The sequence below is a fragment of the Leuciscus leuciscus genome (genome assembly GCF_965113295.1).
Source record: "Leuciscus leuciscus genome assembly, chromosome: 13".
NCBI lineage: Eukaryota > Metazoa > Chordata > Actinopteri > Cypriniformes > Leuciscidae > Leuciscus > Leuciscus leuciscus.
In genome coordinates, this window is record NC_138737.1 from 31,957,229 (window position 1) to 31,964,622 (window position 7,394).

The window sequence follows — 7,394 nt, forward strand, 5'->3', positions numbered from 1 at the left end:
TCCTGCATCCTCAATAAACAAGCTACAGTTAGTCCAAAATGCCGCCGCTAGAGTTCTTACGAGATCAAGAAAATATGATCATATAACACCGATTTTATCATCACTGCATTGGTTACCTATAAAGTTCCGTATTAATTACAAGGTATTGCTACTGACTTATAAAGCCCTAAACGGCTTAGCTCCAGTCTATTTAACGGATCTTCTATCGCCCTATAATCCATCGCGCTCTTTAAGATCACTAAATTCAAGGCTTTTGGTCATACCTAGGATATCCAGAACCACCAAAGGAGGGAGAGCATTTTCACATTTGGCTCCAAAACTCTGGAATAGTCTTCCTGATACTGTTCGTTGCTCAGACTCACTCTCCCAGTTTAAAACTAGATTAAAGTCGCATCTCTTCAGCCAGGCATTCATATAATCCTACAGTTCAAACTACAATCCGGCCTCTATCCAATGCCAGAGGAGAACTGGCCCCCGACTGAGCCTGGGTTCTCCCAAGGTTTTTTTTCTCCATTAAGGCACCTGATGGAGTTTTAGGACACCATTAGGTCACTTGATGGAGTTTTTCGGTTCCTTGCCACTGTTGCCTTTGGCTTGCTCAGTTGGGGATATTTTGGGGATATTTAATTTAATTTAATCAATCAATAAATTCCTCTTGAAACAAACTTTGTTGTATTATTTTAATTTAATACTGTGAAGCTGCTTTGATGCAATCTGTATTGTGAAAAGCGCTATACAAATAAACTTGACTTGACTTGACTTGACCTTAAGATTATTTGCGAGTGGCTCTTTCCTTTACACTATTGGAGATGCGGAGAACTTGATGGAAAGTGCTGTCTGTCGTGTCATTCGGAGTTTACCTGGCGCTTTTAGGTTTAGAAAAACAGTTTTAGGTTTTTTTGTGGCATTTCCAAGCCACTTAAAGGAGCTGTATGTAGTTTTCAGCGGCCTCTAGCGGTGATGTTTCAGATTGCAACCAATAAGTTGACAAGCGCGTGCTCTTGCGCGTGCTCGAATTTAGGAGCGAGCACTGTGGATACCGGCCAGACTGAGACGCGTCACGCAACACACCAGAGAGAGCATCCCACAACATGCTAGAAACTCAGGTAAACTCCCACTGCAACGTTACAATAATAGGCTACTTTTATCAGCTTGACGTTGAACTAATGCTCCATGCTCGTACCATGATAAGAATGGAACCCTATCAACCGTGCCGAATTTTGCCACTGCAAGCACTACTTCACATTTTCTTCAGGAAATGTATACATTCTAGGTTTGTAGATAAGGTCTCTCCACGATTCAAACGCCCTGCCGATGTTGATCCGTGTTTTTTCACCCGAAGTTCATCCGATTCACGTCTGGCCTTTAATACGAGCTTCAGCAGAAAGAAAAAAACGTTTTATTGTTTTTTTTATCAATATGTGGAGTTTGTGTTGGAGTCTGTGTTGTGCTGGGAGCAGGTCGTTTCTTAGTGTTATCAGACATGTCATAAGTTGCATAAGTCACAAGTCCATGTCATAAGTTGCAGTGTCGTCGCTGTTGAGTGCAAAATCAGTAGGCTAGACGAGGCGAGAGGCTCGGGAGCGCTCCGCGCATGCAGGTGACGTCACTGGATTTCGCGGTAAATCCGACCCGGCACCTTCACATAAACATAAGAATACTTGCTTTCAGAGGTAATAGCAAAACCCGAAAAGTGGATCATTTTAATGTGATATTACAACCCCTTCACACACAGGCAATAAAAAAAGGATTCGTTTTAGTAGAAAAGCTACATACAGCACCTTTAAGACCCAATGTTGTAAAGCAGTTTTTTTTTTAAGCAGTTTTTTTTTAGGCTATCATAATTTTTTATGAAGATCATGCATTCATGACCATGCCGATTACAGTATATGTTACTCAGGCTTCACTAACGTGATTGGTACCATAGACTATAGGCTAGACCAGGGGTCGGCAACCTAAGGCACGCGTGCCAAATGCGACTCTGATACTTTCCAGACAAGTTACATACTCTCCTGTCACTTGTTTCAAGAGCTTCACTTGGTCAAAAACCAAGTGATAACCTGTACAATGTAAAATTGTCAACATCAAATTATGTACTACATATTACAGCATTGTTTCAATACAAGACATACCAATGGACTCGCGCAGCTTTCTGTCTTCTTTGGGCACCAGATGTTCCTTCCTCACCCGAAACAAAGGACTTATTCGATTAGCTTGCGTTGATATAAGGACTGGTCTTCCTTCTCTGCTGTAAAACAAGAAAGTCTCGACTTACTCTATGTGCAATTACTATTGTTCTTGAAACATAAATTAAGACAGTTATAAATAAGTTAATTTACCATACGATTCAAGTCAAGTCAAGTCAAGTCAAGTTTATTTGTATAGCGCTTTTCACAATGCAGATTGTATCTAAGCAGCTTCACAGTATTAAATTAAAATAATACAACAATGTTTGTTTCAAGAGGAATTTATTGATTGATAAAATTAAATTAAATATCCCCAAAATATCCCCAACTGAGCAAGCCAAAGGCAACAGTGGCAAGGAACCGAAAAACTCCATCAAGTGACCTAATGGTGTCCTAAAACTCCATCAGGTGACCTAATGGAGAAAAAAAACCTTGGGAGAACCCAGGCTCAGTCGGGGGCCAGTTCTCCTCTGGCATTTATGAGCTACAGGCCGGATTGTAGTTTGAACTGTAGGATTATATGAATGCCTGGCTGAAGAGATGCGACTTTAATCTAGTTTTAAACTGGGAGAGCGAGTCTGAGCAACGAACAGTATAGAACTCTGCATAACAGTGAGGAATACTCCCATTGGTGCACAGGGTGAGTAGGTCTTTTTTCTTTAAGGCACTGATCACTGGAGGATTTTCATACAATGAGCTGGGGTGTGTGGTTCTGGTGCCTCTGGTGCCTCTTGTTGCCTGTTGTGCCACCGTCAGTTTTCGGAAGGTTGGGGCGGTGAAATCATACTTGAAGAAGATTGTTTTTGGTTCATCTTTCGTGTAGCGGAACCATTTAATCTTCTGCCAATGAACTGATTGTCCCTCCTCATCTTTTGTTCTGTTTTTGAGTATGTGGTTGGAGAGGGACTTGAAGTACAGAAAGTCCTTGTGTCCAAGTTCATGTACACTATGGGTCGTTCTTTCTTTCCATTCTCACAAGTGTGTAGTAGCCATCATGGATGGCTACTAGACATGGAGTGTGATAGTGTGCATGCTGCAGTGGAAACTGCAAGAAGAAAAGTTTCTATTTACTCCCATTTCTATTTACTCCCATACTTCTATTTACTGATGGCTACTACACACTTGTGAGAATGGCAAGAAGGAACGACCCATACAGTGTACATGAACTTGAACACAAGGACTTTCTGGACTTCAAGTCCCTCTCCAACCACATACTCAAAAACAGAACAAAAGATGAGGAGGGACAATCAGTTCATTGGCAGAAGATTAAATGGTTCCGCTACACGAAAGATGAACCAAAAACAATCTTCTTCAAGTATGATTTCACCGCCCCAACCTTCCGAAAACTGACGGTGGCACAACAGGCAACAAGAGGCACCAGAACCACACACCCCAGCTCGTTGTATGAAAATCCTCCAGTGATCAGTGCCTTAAAGAAAAAAGACCTACTCACCCTGTGCACCAATGGGAGTATTCCTCACTGTTATGCAGAGTTCTATAACACTCTGACAGTGGGCAGTGAGTGAACTTTTTAGTTCAACTAAAGTGAACTAAAAAGTGAAATGTGTAATAAACAAGAGAAATTAAACTGTTTGAAATTAAATGTTAAACTGTTTGACATGAATGTGAACTCATAAATGAGAATTGAAATTAAACGGTTAGAAATGAAATGTTAAACAGTTTGAAATGATGAAATGACTATGTATACAGTATTTTAAATAAAATGAAAAGTTATGAAGTTAGAGTGTTTTTAACCAATGTTTTGACCAATCATTTCTGCATTGATCAGCAGATACGCCCTATTTTTCTTTACAAGAATTGGAAATGTTTGGTGCCAAAAAGGCGTATTTGATGTTTTTGCCATATTTTCAAGATTTTGCAAGGTTTTAGAATATGTTCATCGTGTTAATATTCCATAATATGTTCACTTAAGAACTTACTCATATAAGTATGTATGTGGTTGCAATGTTGTGGTTGAAGGTTAATAAATACAGTTGATTGAAGTGTGGTCAAAATTTTGTTTTGGCTCTCCTGTAAAGTTTGTCAAATGCCACTTACGCCCCTCTGGTTCCAAGCCCTCGATATTTGGATATTGGAATAATAAATAAAGTAGCCTATCTTAATTTTACACAATGTTCCTGTTTTTTGTGTGTTTTTTTTTTTTTACTGTTTTCTAAGGGTTTCTTAATTTTAGACAAGTTGACCAGCACACATTACTGTATATGCAATGCAGTATAATGCATGTGTGTCGTATGTGACATATTTTGCACACAGGTAAAGGTGCCCAATATCAGTCATTTCTAAAGTAAAAAAAAAGTGTTTTGGAAAATAGCTCTTTATTTGATAATCATTAAAATTTGTTTTCTATACAGAGATATCGACATCGGCAAATATCGGTATCGGCCATAACAGCAATATTAATATCGGTATCGGCCTCAATTTTCACATCGGTGCATCACTAATTGTAATCAATACAATGCAATTAATATCAACTTTCTGACAGTGTGTGTACGAGTATACAAATATGTACGAGTATCGTACGAATTTGACAACTTGTTAAATCTTGTGAATTATTAAGACTTTCAGACTATCTTCGTACTGATTGGGCTATGGGTTTTGCGAGAAAAGGTTTAAGAAACAACAAATGCTTGATAAAATGTTTGATTTAGGGTTCCAACCAACACATGTATATACCATTGCGAATATTTGCCTTTGCAGCTGTCTGTCTCCTCCGTTTACTTGTCCTCAAACAATAATAGTCCGAAAGGTCCTTTTGGTCTTTTCAGCTGAAAAAAGAGAAAATAAAATATCATTATGTTGTTTTACATCATTCCTGTGGTAAAAGCATGGTAAGCGTTGTGGTTAATGTGCATTTACAATAAGTATCACATTAAAACTACCAATAGTGTGGTAAAAGCATGGTAAGTTTTGTGATTACTGTCTTTTTACTACACTTACCACAGTAAAACTAATGTTAATGTGGTAAAAGCATGGTAAGTGTTGTTTGTACTGTGCTTCTACTACAAATACAACTTTGGAACTAATTGTACTACTTATAATCTGATATGAATATGATTAACTGATTTAAGGTCTTTAGGCCTATGCTCACGTCATGTGACAGGCAGTGTAACTTAATCACCCTGTTTTGAATTAGAAAGCAATAAAACGCAAAGCCTCAGTGGAGATGACAGATATAATGCCGTGACTGAACGTGAGCCAATCTGATTAATATCGACAAACAGAAAATACATTATATATCACACATTATTCGGACAGCGTATTTACTACTTACCAACATCTGACACACGTGAAGTGAACTGATGCCAAATATCGCGATGTGTTCGGAACGAGACTTCTTCAGGGTTCTAAGGGTTTGAAACTTGCTGGCCCAGAAAAGTTCATTAAACACATCGTTAATATAGTCCAATTTAGTCATTTAATAAAAAATATCTTAATTTGTGTTCCGAAGATGAACGAAGTGGTTGGAACAACATGAGGGTGAGGAATTACTGACAGAATTTTCATTTTCATACTTAATAATCGTGACCGCCAATAGCAGCGCTTACTGATCGTGACGTGGGCCAATAGCAAAGCAGAATCATTGTGGGAAATACCGACTATATTAACGAATAAAGGTACAATTTGTGTTCTTATCGTGTTTAACACATCTGTATTTGCCCGCGCGAGTATATCCAACTTCAAAAATCGCAGCTTGAATTCAATTTACAGTTACCGTCGAAGAGAAACACAGGGCTTATCTGCCCTATATAAATAACCGCCTGTACACTCTTTAGAATGTGGAGGGTAGGGCGATGAGGCTGCGAGCTACACCTATGAACCATTGAATCACTTTGCTGGCTGGTGCACCGGCTAATCGTGGTTGCCTTGATGCACTTGCTGATCTGGCCGGGTTGACACTCATCGGATGCCTTCCACAAATAGTTTTTTGACACTTTTTGCCTTGTTTCTTCATCATAATGACACAATCAAATCATTCAATCATTTTAAATATTTACAATCTGAAAATTATTCTCTTTCGGAATGAAAGAGGACATTTAAAAAAGGGTGCAGCTTGGTTTTTTGCTTTAAAAAAAATAAACAAAAAAACACAAATGGCTGGATTTTGTTTTACAAATCTATTGTTGTCATCAAATAATAGTATTAGAAAATTGGACCACATTTCCCATCGGTTTTTAATTTGTAATATTTATTTATACGTTTATTGTATTTCATTTGACTGATCAAGTCATAGATATATACACTAGACGTGGCCTTGGCTAAGGCAGTTGATTGGAACGAATGCCTTACATATATTAATTAATTAACCCTTTCATGCATGAATTATGATATCCTCAGTCAGGATTTTTTTCCTATGTGTTTTTATTGCTCTTAGGGCATGAAAAACAAGAATTGATTTTTATTTAATTTTTTTACAAATTTTTCAAAGAGATCTTCAGATGTCCACTTGAGTGGACGGCATGCGTTTGGTTTAAAATTAAGATATACTAGATTTAATATAAGACAATAATCAAACACATAAAGTATGTGAATTTAACGAACTAATCAATACAATTATATCAAATCATGTGAAAACTATAAAATATATACAAAAAATCTAAATGCAAAATATTGCAAAGGCTTCATACAGCTTCATACAAGTTGCACTTCGCGTATCTTTGATATCAGAACATGAGGACGTGATTCCATCAGAATTTTCAGCCTGTCAAGGTACAACTGTGGAAACCACTCAGATGCTCCCTCCAGTGCACCAGAGTATGGAGATTTACCCTTATTAGCTGATAATTCTGATTATGTTCAAGATGGACATGCACATTTCTATCATAGCCCTCCTCTGAGAAAACCTAGCGATACGTTTTTTTAATCTCATCTGAAATGATCAGTGTTGAGGGTAACGCACTACAACTAACATGCATAACGCATTCAGATTACTTTTTTGATGTTACAAGTAAAGTAATGTGTTACAAGTAACATGCATTACCTAATCAGATTACTTTTTGATCTAACAGGTAATTAACTACAAGTAATGTGCATTACCTAATCAGATTACTTTTTGATGTAACAAGTAAAGAAACGCATTACAAGTAACATGCATTACGTAATCAGATTACTTTGTGATGTTATGAGTAAAGAAACGCATTACAATAACGCATATTACATAATCAGATTACTTTTTGATGTTATGAGTAA